The sequence below is a fragment of the Littorina saxatilis genome, linkage group LG13, assembly GCF_037325665.1.
Source record: "Littorina saxatilis isolate snail1 linkage group LG13, US_GU_Lsax_2.0, whole genome shotgun sequence".
NCBI classification, from domain to species: domain Eukaryota; kingdom Metazoa; phylum Mollusca; class Gastropoda; order Littorinimorpha; family Littorinidae; genus Littorina; species Littorina saxatilis.
The window spans coordinates 7,725,445-7,743,463 of NC_090257.1; the positions used below are offsets into that span (position 1 = coordinate 7,725,445).

The window sequence follows — 18,019 nt, forward strand, 5'->3', positions numbered from 1 at the left end:
CCTTGCATCGTTAGCAGACGACTTTTGAGAATCTGTCGGTAGTGTGTTTTGCCGGTGTGCGCCTTCAGCTATCAAACATCGGCTGTTTCACGTGTTTTGCGAGCAAGTCTACTCTTTTGCCTGGCTCTGCAGTAAGTCCACATATTTTTCCGTAATCCAGTCATATTCCTTCAAAATGCAATCAATCGGCGGTGACAGACGTGTCGGTCGCGTTTTCCTCTCACCCATACCAGTTTAAGTTCATCCATGCAAACACACTCGCAAAACAGTTTATCACGTAGATACATTTCAAATAGGGAGCAAATGGTTAAATCTAAACCTACATATTTGTTCCCTAAGATTTGCTTCTCTGTCAATAAGCCTAATTACACACGTTCGAGAAAAACAACGTGGAATCAATTCTGAATCGAGTAAGCCAAATGGGTCCCAAACCCGTTTCGCCCGTTCTGCCGACCTGAAACGCAAAACAAAAGAATTGTGCGCTTCAACTAAATTAATTTCTATTCGACTTCATTACTTTCTTGCAACTTATGAACCTTTACTTAAAGCTTTTAAATGGTCTGAAAGTAGTGTTACCGCGTACTTATCGATGCACTCATTCGTTTTATTTTTTCAGCGACGGTCACTTAGTTTAAGGTTGCAAAAGGGCTAAGTCTCGCTGGCAACAGTTTTACCCTGCACAGATCGCAACAGTGCCGCTAGTAGTCTACACTTTGTGTTTGATGGTAGAATGGGATATACAGATTACAACACTCGTGGTTTTTTATATGGCTTGTATTTCAGTCAAGACCCAGCGGGAATATCAATCGAGAGACACTCGCCAGAGGCTCGTGTCTCCCGATGATATTCATCCGCTGGGTCTTGACTGAAATACAAGCCATATAAAAAACCACTCGTGTTGTAACCTATACATATACGGCTTTAGAACAGGTACCGAGGGAAACTCAGAGATATCAGAAATATATTGCTAAGCGTCTCAGCTTGGCTCAGCGGGTAGCTTCCTTCACCCGACTAGAAAATCAATCAAATTCTGTTTTGAAAATTATTCGCAGAAAGATCAAATTAGGTGCACTGGCTATCTAAATCATTCTTGTTTCCGAGTGGCTGACAACGTGTTGGACGAATTAACCTTACACGCAGATTAATCAAAGCCAGGTCTTTTGTGTGTAGGCAACACTTTCTCCCAATTTGCAACATCCGACTCTGGCGAAGGGAAAGTGAATTCGTTTCATGCCGTCTTGCTGCTGATGCGTTTAACGACTCATCGCTTGGATTCCCGCGAAAGACGGCAGAGCGAGAAACGGGTCTCTCCACGGGGCTATTTGACGAAGGCGACAATTTTAATGTCATGCACCCGACTAACGCATTACCTGCCACTTTCAGGGCGGGAGGGTGTGTGTGTCGTGTGCAAGACGGGTACATAACCTTCCCGCGCCATTGACACGAAGACAGGAGCGGGGTGGGAGGGAGAAGGCAGGAGGCTCCAAGCTGCAGCTACCCGTCCTGCACCCGCGGACAGCTTCTCGGGTGGACGGTTGAAAAGAAGCGTTCAAACCCCCGGCTGGCACCCTCCGGTGTCAAAGTGGCAAGGGCCTCTTTGGAAATTACCCCGCCACGCCCTCTTTCTCGCCTCCGCCATTCTTGGCAAATTACCGCCTGTGCCTTAAGTTCGCCTCTCTCTCTCTGTCTCCCCCTCCCCCAGTGTGGCGTATGAATATTTGTGGAGCTAATGAGCTACCCGCCCCTGCATTGTCCCTCAAGATGGTCTCCCTTTCTGAGCTCATGATCTCCCCCTTGGGTGGCGAGTGAGCCCCCTTTGCTGACTGTTCTCCGTGTCACTTGTCTCCCTTCTGTTGATGGCGCCGAGATGAGGGGTGGGGCAGGGTGGGGTGGGGGTGGGTAAAGGTCGCTTGAAACCGGCCATTACGAGCGTCGCTTTAATTAAAAGTCGACCCATAGTGTCACCTTTCTCCTCCGCGACCACAGAAGTTTGTAAACAATCGACTCAGGTTGCTAGCCTGAGCTGCCATTGCTGACTGACAACGTCATGACCACGTCATTACCTCTGACGTCACCCGTCAATCAGGTTCAACCAAGCTTACACTTGGACAGTGGTCTTCTTAGTAAGTAACTTAGTCTTAGAGCACTTATGCAAATACTTGTAAAGAGACAAAACAAGTAGAACAAGAAAAGCCGGATAGTATGTCATCAAAGACATTTATTTTTGGAAGAATCCACATGTGAAGTTTCATCAAAATCTATTGAGCAGTTTTGTGGGAGTCGCTCCAAACAAGCACACACACCCACATACACCACAACCCTTGTTTCCACCCCCAGTCTATCGGAAAATAATTGTCAAAACTTCACTAAATGTAATCAAAAACGAAATGAAACTAGTCGCTTTTAAAAAGCCGAATTGAATATTTATGTCACTCAATGTAAGCATATGCACCGGTAGGACAAATACAATTCAATTGATGTAATCTTGTTCTGTCTCAGTCCGCAGTCAAAAACATCTCATTTTTGGGCACACCGACTCACTTCTTCTTCTTCTTCTTCTTCTTCTGCGTTCGTGGGCTGAAACTCCCACGTACACTCGTGTTTTTTGCACGAGTGGAATTTTACGTGTATGACCGTTTTCTACCCCAGCCATACGCCGTTTTTCAGAGGAAGCATGCTGGGTATTTTCGTGTTTCTATAACCCACCGAACTCTGACATGGATTACAGGATCTTTTTCGTGCGCACTTGGTCTTGTGCTTGCGTGTACACACGGGGGTGTTCGGACACCGAGGAGAGTCTGCACACAAAGTTGACTCTGAGAAATAAATCTCTCGCCAAACGTGGGGACGAACTCACGCTGACAGCGGCCAACTGGATACAAATCCAGCGCGCTACCGACTGAGCTACATCCATGCCCCACACCAACTCACTGTTATTTTGTTGTTGTTGTTGTCATGTACAAACAAATCATAAAGAGTGGCGACGTATCTCACAGGGAAACGTTTGTGTGTGTGAAAGAAACTGCACGTCAAATTTAAAGAAAAACAAACCCAACAACAACAAAACACAATTTATCTGTTACTACTTTTTCACTGAAAAAAACCCTAACATTATCAAGTACAGAGCAGGCCCAAGTAAATATATAAAAAAAATAGTTGGTCGTTTTTACGCACGCACGCACGCACGCACGCACGCACACACACACACACACACACACACACACACACACACACACGCACACACACACACACACATTCAACGTACAAACAATAACTTTCAACATGTAAAAAGAAAAAAATAGAATAGAAAAAAAAGAATAATAACTAGAACATGAAACGAATAAAAGAAAGCAATGAACCAATTGGAAAGCAATGAAGTAACCGTAATCACTCCAACAAAAATATGTCTGGAGTTCTTTTAATTACAAATTAATGTCAACATCTGACATATCACGTTTTCAAATGACAGCTTCGGTGCTCGGCGTTTGTTTCAACGTCCATTTCTCCCCTGAAGATCACGCGGCCAAAAGACGACCGTACTTAATTGCAATATCTTTTACGATAATTATGCAAAAGGTGATTAGTCCGGCCACGCGCCTCGCAACGCCGTTACTCTACTTAGAAAACAATAAAACACAAGATGGAAAAAACATAAAACCACTGTTTTGTCGACTACGCTAGGCTAGATACGCTCACAGAACAACTATTCAATCCATCTGCCATTCGTCTCCCGACAACGAGAATAATTCTTCAAGCATCGAGGCCCTTTCTTTCACATTTAGAGGTAGAATACGCCAGTGCCGGTGGTTAGATGTCGGCCCTTTTGAGTGTGGCATGTCGGGACAGCGGAAGGAGTGCGCGCGCACACGTGCTAGTCACGTGCCCTTCCGTAATCGAACGCTCCCACCTGTCAAAGTGTTGCACGAAGTTGTGATGGAAGAAAGACGGTTGGAAGGGAAAATATAAAAGAAAAGAAGTGTGTGTGTTGACAGATAGCCAGGTACAAATTGGGATTTCATACACTATGCCACTTCCATCCCAGTCTGTTCTCGTTTTTGCCCTGAGTGTCTTAATTGTTCGTGACTGTGCGCAAGTTGTCTTGAAACTGTGTCAGATGAACAAGTTTCATTCCCAAAAAATCAGACCTCCAGATAAAAATATAAAAAAATAGATAGATAGATAGATAGATAGATAGATAGATAGATAGATAGATAGATAGATAGATAGATAGATAGATAGATAGATAGATAGATAGATAAATAGATAAATATATAAATAGATAAATAGGTAAATAGATGAATACACGAACGAATAAGTAAATTGTTGAAATATTTGTTTGGGGTACTTTTCGCAAAGATTCGCGAAAGGCGTGTCACGAACAATTGAAAGCACAAGGTAACGAATTGGAATAAGAAATCACAGCTGCTTAAATAAACGACAAAGATGCCGGCAACGACAATCGGATTTTGTTTCCACATTGTATGAAATCGTTAGTGATGATACATCAAATCCGATTTGTTTTTAATCGTACAACCAACAAATGTCCCTAATTGGCTGCATGAAACAGATTCAACTAGAACAAAATGGTCACTTGCTTCTGAACAAGATTTGTATTGAAGCCACGTGGTCTGCTCTTTAACCGAAGAGTGTGCTCTATGAAAGATTTGTTGCTCATTGTCTGCGTGTCAAAAAAACACACTTTGCATTTGTATCAAGGTGTGGTATCTCACTTTAAGGCTATACGGACCTCATTTTACCTGCGTTTTACACTAGCTCCGAAGTGTTATTCTTCTCCAAGGAAAATGTGCTATTATATGGTCTTTTGCGTGGGGTCGCTATTGTGTGGCGTTTTGAGTGTAAGCTTATCGCTGCATTTGCGTAAAACATTCCCTTTCGATCTTCTTTGCAAGAGTATTTATTCCTTGTCGTAAACATCAGTAAAACAATGAAGAATGTCCTCGCCTTCTGAGTTCAACGAGTGCAGCTTTGGGACAGAGAGAAAGAGAGAGAGAGAGAGAGAGAGAGAGAGAGAGAGAGAGAGAGAGAGAGAGAAAGAAAGAGAGAGAGAGAGAGAGAGAGAGAGAGAGATGGAGAGAGAGAGAGAGAGAGAGAGAGAGAGAGAAAGAGACAGAGAGAGACAGAGAGAGACAGAGAGACAGATAAAAAGACAGAGACACAGATAAAAAGACAGACAGATAGATAGACAGGCATATAGAAACACTAGGAAAGAAAGTAGGATTAATACAAATGGGGGTACCTGAACGGGGGGAAGGGGGGAAAGGATATGTGTAGACGTTTACACCAAAAAGGAAAATTAACATTTACTTTTTAATTCAACAAGAAAAAGAAAAGGCGCGGTTACAACAACAAATACCAATGCAGTTTGTTACAATAAATTGAGACCACTTCTTTCTATCTGTGTGTGTGTGTGTGTGTGTATGTGTGTGTGTGTGTGTGCGTGTGTGTGTGTATGTGTATGTGTGTGTGTGTGTGTGTGTGTGTGTGTGTGTGTGTGTGTGTGTGTGTGTGTGTGTGTGTGTGTGTGTGTTTCTTCATGTTTTATTCGGTCACTCTTTTTCTTTCTGTTTTATTTGTGTGTTTGTTTCTTTCTTTCTTTCTTTCTTTCTTTCTTTCTTTCTTTTTTTCTTTCTTTACTTCTTCCTTCCTTCCTTCCTTTCTTCCTTTCAATTTGTTCTGTTTGTGTGTCTTTTACCATATCTATCTCTGACCAAAAAGAAGAGGTTTACTCAAACACGTTTATTCAAAACACTATTAAAAAGAATGATTTGTTTTAATTGTGATTTGAAGGTTTTTGCCACTTGGGCCGCCCATCAGTTTTTGAGGTTTTGTTTTTCTCCTGTTGACTTCCATAATTTTTTGCTTAATTTCTTTAATGACTGATATTTTACAGATGTTATTGCAGTTATTTCCACCGATTTTCTTTCTGCTGTCATTGGTGTTTGTGTGTGTGTGTATGTGTGTGTGTGTATGTGTGTGTGTGTGTGTGTGTGTGTGTGGGTGGGTGGGTGTGTGTGTGTGTGTGTGTGTGTGTGTGTGTGCCGTTTCACAAAAGCACGAACACAAACTTTTTTTTTTAGCGAAGAAATTAATGTCTACAGTTTATCTCTCTCGAACTTCATATTCTTCAAACATATTTTCCCCTTTGAAATAGCACTGCCCCGTTTGTTAAGTGCGCAGCAATAAAGCGTAGCGTTTCCGTTGTATTTTGACGGCAGTAACACACAAACATCACTCTTATGGCGGACCTTACTGTTTAAAATTCCTCAAGTTGACTTTGACTTCCTTGTGTCAATCCTAAATGCAGAAACAAAACACGGCATGGGAGCTGTTCCGAGGCATCAAAAGCGTGTTAAACTCCAGTCCTGTAAAGAGAAAGAACCACAAAAGGTGTACTCAATGGGCAAACCCATGCATGATAACAGATTTAATTCGAAGGATAGTCTGTCTGTTTAGTCATTTGCTGGTTGGTTAAGGCGAAACCAAAATATGTGTTAGTTTAGGGTAACGTGACCAAAAAAAGATAACTTGAGGTCGGTAGGTCGGCTTTTTGATTTTTTTGTTTGTTAATATTTAGTCGATTTTAAAGGAGGTTACTTCCCTTAGTCTCGGTATGGTTCACAAAATGTGCCAACAGTTGTTTGTGTTTTTGAGAAATGAAAAAAAAGTGTTAGGGTCTGCGGGAAAAAAATAGGGTCGGTCGGGTTACCCTAAACCAACATATATTTTTGTTTGGTTTGTGCAACAGTTTATGTGAGTTAAAGTAAACATGATGAAATCAAACATTGCTATTGGGGGCGGGGATATAGCTCAGTTGGTAGCGCGCTGGATTTGTATTCAGTTGGCCGCTGTCAGCGTGAGTTCGATCCCAGGTTCGGCGGAAATTTATTTCAGAGTCAACTTTGTGTGCAGACTCTCTTTGGTGTCCGAACCCTCCCCCCGTGTACACTACATTGGGTGTGCACGTTAAAGATCCCACGATTGACAAAAGGGTCTTTCCTGGCAAAATTGCTTAGGCACAGTTAATAATTGTCTACCTATACCCGTGTGACTTGGAATAATAGGCCGTGAAAGGTAAATATGCGCCGAAATGGCTGCAATCTACTGGCCGTATAAAATTTCATCTCACACGGCATCACTGCAGAGCGCCTAGAACTGTACCCACGGAATATGCGCGATATAAGCGTCATTGATTGATTGATTGATACAGTTGACTTTGAATTTTTTTCTCCAAAATACGTGGGTGAGTTAAGACTAGCGATTAAAGCTATCATAATCATGACAATCGCTACCTTGTAATTCCTCACTTACCTGGCAAAGTCAAAACACCCCACCAACCAACACCATAATTGTTCTTCTTTCCCTCGAGGCAAGCTACTTGTTGCAACATCAGCCTCATAATAAACACAAACCGATGTCTAGTTCAAAATAACATTAAACACAAACGATCTCTCATCAAAATAACAATAAAGACAAACCGATCTTTCTCCCGTACACTCACGGACTTGTCCCCTTCGGCACTTTCCGGTCATTCCCGCCACCCCACGAACATGACGTCCAAGGGAGATCAAAGCGAACAGGAGAAAGGGAGATCAGTCCGAGCCATCACGGCTGTGAAATTGATGGAGATGTATAATGGCTGCCGCTGCAGCGCCGCACTTCGTTGACGATCATTATTTTGTCACCGATTTTCACGGGACCTTCAATGGAGACACATTAATTTTGAAAACGGAGCCGACGGCTAAGACCCGCGATAGTTCGGCCTTTCGTCACAGCTTTGATAAATACCTGTACTGTCTAATCGTGCACCCCTTGTTCAACCATGATGCCGGCCTGATTTTTCTTTGATGGTTTTCTTGGATACCGCCGCGGTAGGCTTTAATCCACCCCACCAAATCTTAAACACTTCGCAGCAACGTCCGAAGACTGGGGTTTCTGGGTTTAATGTTTCGTTAAAGGCAGAGTAAGCCTCCCGTAAACCATCACAGATACGGTCAGGCTTTTACACACAGTACAAACACCCTTTCATTTAAACACTCACCGATTGAGAACATCCTAGGTGCCCTCCGTAAAGAGCGAACAATTTTCAAAGAATTTATTTTTGCGTGGTTTATCTTACCCCTGAGCCATCGTGAACCCGTGTGATCCAGTTTTCCCTTTTCACAATGCAGTCGTCATAGTTAGTCATTTGAATGCGACTCGACGTGAGCTTATCTACAATAGCACGTTTTTTTATGCACGAAACAACGGCTGTGGTTCACAAGAACTCTAGCGATGGCTTTTGACTGTTGAGAGGAACGGCGATTTGCACTGATAAACCGGCCGTCGTCTGCTACGACCCTTGCGTGACCCTGCTTCCGGGCTTTTCTTTTTTTAAACTTTCACAACTTCGAATTGTTCTGATCTTGTCTTGATGAAAAACGAATTCTTTTATGATTAAAGAATGTTTGTGTAACAAGCTGTCAATTTATTATTTAGATTTTAAAAGTTAGGTCTAGCGCAAAAACGAGGCGCCGTTGTTGTTAACGGAACAAGTCTACGAAAATAAATTCTTGGAAAATGTCTCACGCTCGACAGAAAGCAGCCAGGATGTTCCCGTTCGGTGAGCGTTCAAATGGAAGTATGCTTGTACTGTATTTAGACGCTCGGGGAGCTCTGTGATGGTTTACGGGAGGCTTACTGTGCCTTTAACGTCGTGTACGGTGATGGGGGCGTTTAAGGTAACTGTTTTATTTCCCCGAAACAGAGCTTCATTTCGTAGATGTGTATGATTTGTTTCAAAAGAGGGAGTGTGCAATCTGTTTTGGTTGATGTTGATCCCTTATTCAAAACAATGCCTTTTAGTAGAAACAAGTTTCTTATAATTATAGAATCATATTCTCCAACATGACGATGACTGTTGTTGTATGTATATGATTACAAATAGACAACCGTTTGACTGTTTAACTATCATAACTCCTTGTTCATTGCCCCCCCCCCCCCCCCAATAAAAAAAGAAGATGGAAAACACACTACTGTTGGCATGGCAACTGTGGTGGGCTTAGCCATTTTATGAATAAATAGCAGTTTTGTGAGAAGGGCAATTCAACTTTTGAAGTAAAATTATATATATTTTTTTTTGAAAAGAACCCACTACTGCCGGGTAAAAACAATTCAAAATAAAGGAAAGTGCTGTAGGCAAAGCCATCAAGAAAAAAAACACCACTAATAGCTGAGGACAGAGGAATTAAAAAAAGCAGTTTATTTGGGAAAAGCCAGATTTGAAAATAAAAAGCAACACAGTCATGTGGACAGAGCAAGTTTCCAAAGTAAAGTCAATTGCTTTGGGGGAGATACATTTAAAAAAAAAAGTGAAAGCAAGCACTGCATGCAGAGTCGTTTTGAAAATGAAAAGAATCTGATGTGAGAAGAGCCACATTACAAATAAACAAAAACTTGACTAAATGTAAAAACCAACTCCTGTGGAAAAATCCATTGTTTTAAAAATGTAAATGTTAAAAAGCAGCTGCTGTGAAAAGAGCCGCTGAAGAAATTAAAAGCAACACTTGTATGCAGAGCCGGTAAAGACCAAAAAGCATGATGCCTAGAGGAAAGCCGTTTTGAAAATAAAAGAGCTGTGCGCAGAGCTATTTTGAAAATTAAAGCATATCCTGTGGGCAGAGCCGCTTCAAACAACAAACAAAAAACAAAAAAAGAACTGCTCGAAGGAGAGCCACTTTACAAATAAAAAGCAACTTTCGTTGACAGGGCTGTTTTATAAAATAATGAGGCGCAATACTGCTGTGAAGAGATCAACTTCGAAAATAAAAAGCAACAGCTGTAAGAAGAGCAAGGTAAACAATAAAAATAAAAAATAAATAAAAAAACATCCTGCAGAGACAGCCGCTTTAACAATAAACGCAACTGTGATCGGCACAGCCGTTTTCACCATCAACATTAAAATCGTGGGCAGAGGTTTGATAGATTACAGGCAACTTCTTCTTCTGCGTTCGTGGGCTGAAACTCGCACGTACACCCGTGTTTTTGCACGAGTGGAATTTTACGTGTATGACCGTTTTTACCCCGCCATTAAGGCAGCCATACGCCGCTTTCGGAGGAAGCATGCTGGGTATTATCGTGTTTCTATAACCCACCGAACTCTGACATGGATTACAGGATCTTTTCCGTGCGCACTTGGTCTTGTGCTTGACCCGACTGATGTTGAAAGAGCCAGCTTAAAAGTACAAATCAGCTCATGTGGGGAGGGCCGCTTATACAAAAAGAAGAGGAACAAACAAGTCGCGTAAGGCGAAATTACTACATTTAGTCAAGCTGTGGAACTCACAGAATGAAACTGAACGCACTGCAATTTTTCAGCAAGACCGTATACTTGTAGCATCGTCAGTCCACCGCTCGTGGCAAAGGCAGTGAAATTGACAAGAAGAGCGGGGTAGTAGTTGCGCTGAGAATGATAGCACGCTTTTCTGTACCTCTCTTCGTTTTAACTTTCTGAGCGTGTTTTTAATCCAAACATATCATATCTATATGTTTTTGGAATCAGGAACCGACAAGAAATAAGACGAAATGCTTTTAAATTGATTTCGAAAATTTAATTTTGATCATAATATTTATATATTTTTAATTTACAGAGCTTGTTTTTAATCCAAATATAAAATATTTATATGTTTTTGGAATCAGGAAATGATGAAGAATAAGATGAACGTAAATTTGGATCGTTTTATACATGTAAAAAATTTTTTTTTTTACAATTTTCAGATTTTTAATGACCAAAGTCATTAATTAATTTTAAAGCCACCAAGCTGAAATGCAATACCACATTCCTGCCTTTGTCGAAGATTGCTTGGCCAAAATTTCAATCAATTTGATTGAAAAATGAGGGTGTGACAGTGCCGCCTCAACTTTTACAAAAAGCCGGATATGACGTCATCAAAGACATTTATCGAAAAAAAGAAAAACACGTCCGGGGATATCATACCCAGGAACTCTCATGTCAAATTTAATAAAGATCGGTCCAGTAGTTTAGTCTGAATCGCTCTACACACACACACACACACACGCACACACACACACACACACAGACAGACAGACAGACAGACAGACACACACACACACACATACACCACGACCCTCGTCTCGACTTGACTAAATGTAAAAAGAAGAAGAAAGCAAATACATTAGGCTTAATTCTTTTTAGGCGATCGGGAGTCAGCAGCTCAGGGAAAAAGAAAAATATTATATTTCTTTATGACGGCTTACTAGTGCCAAAACCTCATAATTGTAATTATCAAGGGAACATTAGTAATTTTCCCTTGATAATTACCATTTTCACGTGTTTATTACTAATTTTCCATTACTAACTTTCACCTGTTAATTACTAATTTTTAGTTTTGGCTCACTTCCTGACGGATGGCTTGTGCCAAAACTAAAAATTAGCTATTTTCCCGTGAAAATGAGTAACTAACAGGTGAAAACAGTAACTGACAGCGTTAATTAGTAATTATCACGTGATAATGGGTAACCCCAGGTTTTGGCACTAGTAAGCCGTCATAGGGCTTACTAGTGCCAAAACCTCATAATTGTAATTATCAAGGGAAAATGACTACTTTTCCTTAGATAATTACCATTTTTACGTGTTAATTACTAATTTTCCCGGGAAAAGTACTGACTTTCACCTGTTAATTACTAATTTTTAGTTTTGGCTCACTTCCTGACGGATTGCTAGTGCCAAAACTAAAAATTAGTCATTTTCCCGTGAAAATTACTAATTATCCCGTGAAAATGAGTAACTAACGAGTGAAAACAGTAACTGACAGCGTTAATTAGTAATTATCACGTGATAATGGGTAACCCCAGGTTTTGGCACTAGTAAGCATTACATATTTCTTATTGGAGTTATACTGAGGTTAACATACGCAGACAAAATTCCCATATCATCCCTATGCGAACTTAATATAAAGCATTAAACATTCTTTTGTCACGCCAGCAGGCAATAACTTAAGGATTTTGACCCCTTTCCTTTTCGTCTGTGGTTCGATCTCAGTAGGGGTGGCTTCTCCCATTGTTAGGACAGTGCATATATGACACGAATTTAGCCGCTGCTGAATTAATAACAGATTGAGTGTCGTCTTAAGCGCTTTTCACATGGCTAGTTTGTAACCGACTTCCAGTAGACCTGAACGATATTTGTGACCCTCCACCACGAAATGAGTCGCATGTCATCTCGCACGGTTCTGCGCTAGGCTTAATATATAAGTCCGGGGAGTGTCTGGTAACAGTGTGAGGGTCACCTTAGTCACAGGCTTATAACTCAAACAGTTTTCGCTCTTTTCTAAAACGGTTTTCACCACTGGATAGAGCACAAAAAACTCTTTAGGAAAATGTAAAAATATGAAAATCATGCAAAGGTGACATGCGACTCATTCCGTGGTGGAGGGTCACATTTGGTCATACAAAATCGCTGTAAAGTTTTCTCCATGTCAACAGTTTATGCGGCTCGCTGATTTCAACAAAAGTAGATATTATTCTGCGTCAAGGTCGGAAAGGCATAACAAAACGAGCCAATTGTGAGCTCGCACACATTTAGTCAAATACGCGCGTAGTCTCAAAGCAGAGAGCTTGTCGGGGTAAGTTACTTCAAATTTGACGAGAAAGTCGACAAGCGTTCATCTGAGGTTTCGGGTTGGATGGCAATCGGATGAGAGTCTGTTAAAAATCAAGGGGGGGGGGGGTGTGTGGAGGCTGGGGTGGTGGTGTTCGAACGGCTAACTTCTCTTCAATGCTGCCTCGCCAACTTCTGAGTAGCGTCTTTCTGTCGGATAAAAACGGGTTGATATATATCGGCCATGTAAATAGAGCTTTATCCTCCAAAGTGATGGTTGATGCATTGAAGGAAGTAAGGACTGTGCTGACTATATAACCCTCCTGTAAAATCTGGGGCCCTCGGTCTGTCGGCGTATAGAAATGCATTAAAAAACAAAAATAATAATCCTGTCTTAGAAAGTAGGTTTATCGACCGTTGGATGGGATTTATGATTGGGTGGAGTAAGTTTAGTTGCACAGTTTGATGGGAGGGTGGAAGGGTGTAGGCGGTGCAGGACTGGGAGGGGGGGGGAGGGGACCACAAGGGCTGTGTGTAAGTGTGTGTGTGGCGGCTCAGATAAAAAGCAGACGGTCTATCGTTGCTCATATTTTATTTTTGTTATAATTACGTTGGCCGTGACTTGTTCTCTTATATCGGCGTTTGAAGTAGCAGCAGTAGTTTCAAGGTTTGAATGTTTTAGGTCAAAAAAAGAAAAGTAAGGCATTAATTGCAATTGATTAATTATCAGATTGAACAAACAACAATATCAAACATTATCAAATTAACCAAACACACACACACACACACACACACACACACACACACACACACACAAATAACATAAAGATAGCTGAGGTGCAAAAACACACACACACACACACCTGGAGAAACACGCGGGCACGCACACACCGTTTAGGCGTCATACAAACATATTCGCAAAAGAAAACACATCAATAAAGAGAAAAATAAGAATATTAAATTAATCACACATTTGCCTAATTTCAATAATAAAATAGCATAACTGTAACAATTTTTTTTAACTTTTCGTTGAAAATGATTCCTGCAATTTGGTCTTCTTTAAAAACATGCTGAAAAACACCTTTTTCATAATTCTACAAAATATGGACAACATAATACGCCTACATTAAATTCATCACCTACATAACCAGAAGTACAAACACGCCACAACCTTTTTAATTTAGGAATTCCCTCAAATCGAACTTTATTAACAGGCAACTTTTTGTTTGTTCTGCTAAACTGAAAACCCGGATGGCGACATCAGCAGGCAATACTAATATATAATTTTCCAAAAAGAAGGAGGATTTATACATTCTATAAATAAAAACGCCTCATCTGAATCTGATTTGGCATACCAATTTTGAACATAAACATTCCTCAAACACATTTGAACAGACAGACAGAGAGACAAACAGACAGACAAACAGACAAACAGACAGACAGACAGACAGACAGACAGACAGACAGATAGACAGAGAGGCACACCAACAAACAGAGAGATAAAAAAAAGAACAAACAAAGCAAGAAACATCCATGAGAAATAAAGGAGGAAGAAGCGACAAGTTCGTCTGGAACGACCCACTTCTTTGATTTTCCCCAATAAGATCATTGAATGCTCTTTTTAAAATCACTTTTTGCTACTCTATTTAGAAAAACTGAGAATCAAGAGCAAAATTATTGCGCATAAAACTCTTGGTAGCTCACATTTAATGGTGCCTGTATTAATGAGTTGAAAGAAAATGACCGCCTGGATACAAAAATAAAACAAAAATAAAATAAAAAAAACCACCACACACACACAAGCACATGAGGGCAAAAAAGCCTCTACACACAAAAACGCACGTACACACACATACACACACACACACACACACACACACACACACAAACACACACACACACACACACACACACAAACACACACACACACACGTACACACACACACACACAGATACACACACACACACTCACACACACACACACACACACACACACACACACACACACACACACACATACACACACACCCACACACATACACACATTAAAAGCAAACCAACTCTAGTTACTGTTTTTTTCAACCGGAAGGCACACATATCAAACGTTTTTGTCAATGTTACTCATAGTTTGAATTCCGTCGTTAGTAACAATTATACATGTTTAATAAAACCTCTTTAGCCATGGTAACAGTGCATAATGAAATATATACATTTATATTATATTTTATTCAACAGTTTTTTTACACAAATAACTGCAACTGGGACCAATCAGAAGTAAAGTTTTGAGTCTCAGAGAAAAAACAGTGATACAAAATATTTACTTAACTAAACATAATAGTTTGTAAAGCTGAGTAAAAGGCGAGAAGTTGCTGTCGTACATCGTATTGAGTGCAACGATATTATTTTTCTTAATTTCTTGCAAGGTGCATTCTAGTATTTATAAACCCACAACATAAACAACAGGCGCACACTTTAAAAGAATTATAAAAGAACTAATTGACAAAAGCACTATCAACATGAAAGCAAATATTGTTAATAACTACAACTGCTCATAAGTATGAGAAAAAAATCGTCACGTGCAATTTCTGCACTTGCAAGGCAGCATACATTATGTGCAACGATATTTGTTGCATTCATAAACCCAGAACATAAACACCAGGCGCACACTTAAAAAGAACAGTACATAAAAATACTTAACAAAAGTGCTAACAACATGAGAGCAAATACTTTTGATAACTATAACTGCTCATAAGTATGAGAGAAAACTCGTTAAAGCCCCAGTATGTCTCAAATGGTTTACAAAACGATTTAAATCTTCTCATGAAAAAAGCAGTTCTAACCTTATAGAACACACTTGCAATAGCATTTGATAGCATTAAATTAGTTCGTTTGAATTGCTATTTAGTTCGCGTAAACCACAAACCAGATTTCGTGCTTTATCGTGAGCCATCGTGAACCCGTGTGATCCACTTTCCTGTTTTTCACAATTTAGGCGTCAGTTTGTGATTTCAATGCGACTGGCTGGTTCTGCAATAGCACGTTATTGTGTACCTCTGATTCTAAAACGCAACATGCAAACGGCTGCGAGTCACACGAACTTGTCGGCGGCGGCTGGCTTCAAAGAAGGCGAGCGCTATGCAGAAAAATGGTCTGCTTTGACACACGACCTTTTGTGACCCTGCTTCCGGGCTATCTTTTTTTAACACTTTCAAAACTTCGAATTGTACTGATCTTGTCTTGATGAAAACAGAAATCTTTTATAGTTTAAAGGCCAACATCCAAAAGAATTTTTCTCCTGGAGCGACCTAAACTTGAACCCATCGCTATTCTTGCATGTCTGTTTACTTCGTGCTGCACGCAAAAATTGAGCGACTTCCTTGCCGCGTGGATTGACGAAGCTATTTTATTCTCGTGACTGAAAACACTGCAGTGCGTGCAGTTTTTGACGAGCCGTGGTCTCGGCTCGAAAGCTGTTTGTGGAGGCTGCGTGCTATAATTAGCTGACCTGCTGCGCGAGCAGTCACTGCAGAGTTTTGAGATAACTTTGTAACACGTTTTTATTTTATGCTCCTCAAGAATACAACTTTGGGCAACGTGCCACGTAAAACTACACGCAACAAGGATTCAGTAGGTACCAAACATGCCTTGGTCAGAATGTAAATTAATCTTTATAAAGAAGTAGGCTACTTCAAACGACAGCCACAGCCACGGTTGGGTTCACGGCATCAAACCGATGCGACTCTCCGTCATATCATACACGTAATCAATCAAATAGATGACTAATAAACATGTAAACTACATGTATACGTCTATCGTCGGACATAAGAAAGTGGAGCTTCCCCCGGGCCTGTGCATGTGTTGTTCGTTGTGCGTGTGTAAATGTACACAACAAACTGACCACAAAACTGAGACAGACCTCTTTCGCTTCAGTCTTGCAGAATTTAAAGACGAATACAGGTAGAGCGTGCATTATACTAACTGTTTGGTAAAAGTATCAAACGTTTCTTTTTTATAAATAAGTGGCAGGCTTACAGGAATACAAAGAGGCGCAAGTTGAAAGTAATGGATATATCTCTGGAAGATGCCATCAGTCCAAGTTGTCAAATGAAATCAAAGATGACAGAAACAGAAGTTTTCCATACAAATGTTGGTGTTTCAAAGGAAGTTTGCATTCTTTCAGATAATGATATAGACGAGGTGGCTGTTTGTTATGAAGTTTCAACAAGCCAACATTCAAATGATTTTACTTCATCTACAGATTTTTTAAATTCAGCACTTCATAACTGTCATTATGAACTTGGAATCAGAGAGAGACCGTCTTTCCATTGTCATTCATGCCATAGATTTTTGTTTCAGAATCAATGTTTCACATGGCGTTCACAAGAGAGCATGCGAAGTTTCCGACAGTCTTTAGGATTTGTAAAAAAGGCCGTGTTTTGCTGTACATGCAAAAACTACCTGTCAAAAGGGAAAGTGCCTAACAGATTGCAACAACATTCCTATTTTAAGCTCAGCCACACGCCGACATGGAAGTTCAATGGTACTTTCAAACTTTTTCTTCTCTTCGTCGTATTTAATTTCTTTCTATTTCATAAGTCGAGTGCATATGATTTCGGCTCGTGTTCATCGTGAGATGGACTTAGTTTCTTGTATTCTGTGGGTTCGACAGATTGACTAAATGTTGTAATTTCGCCTTACGCGACTTGTTCTCTCTCTGTTGGCAGCGTGTAATGCAGCTGGTTAGAAATTAGAGTTTTATTTTGCAAAGTGTGTACCAAAAGTTTGTCATGAGCTGCTTTAGGTTTGGGGTGTGGGTTGGTTTGATATTTCCTCCTTGCAGATCAAATCTGTATTCATTTTTGATGTTGTGTCTTATTTTGTGAAAGGAAACATGCAGACTGACTGAACGCATATATATAATTATGTAACTCATAAACACATGGGTGTAGTTATGTTCAAGAACACACACACACACACACACACACACACACACACACACACACACACACACACACACACACACACACATACACACACACACACACACACACACACACACACACACACACACACACACACACACACACACACACAACTGTGTAGATGTATCGTACACCTGATATATTACTCAAACAAAATTGAAGTTCACGAAGAAATCGTTTTATTTCTGTGTCATTCAACATCTAGTTTGAATCAGACAAATTGAAACTGGTACAAATATTCAATAATGTTGCGATGTGGAAATGGACACGATATCGGAAAAGATAGACAACGGCAAGATCATTCAAGTATGTACATGCTTGTTGATGTCTACTTAGGCGATGCTCAGAACACTAGTTAGATCTTCCGAGATTAAAAAATGACGATGATCTGTAAACAAACCAGGACAAGGAAAGAAAGACA

At 40.4% G+C, this 18,019-nt stretch overlaps 1 long non-coding RNA gene across 1 annotated transcript in view; it reads left to right on the forward strand.

The window, feature by feature from the left end:
• LOC138983528 (uncharacterized) overlaps positions 1–17,474 on the forward strand; it is an 86,283-nt gene extending 68,809 nt beyond the window's left edge. Inside the window, exon 2 of the long non-coding RNA XR_011461180.1 lies at positions 15,880–17,474. This is a non-coding gene — a long non-coding RNA (uncharacterized lncRNA). The remainder of the gene's footprint in view (positions 1–15,879) is intronic.
• Positions 17,475–18,019: the final 545 nt, after the last annotated feature.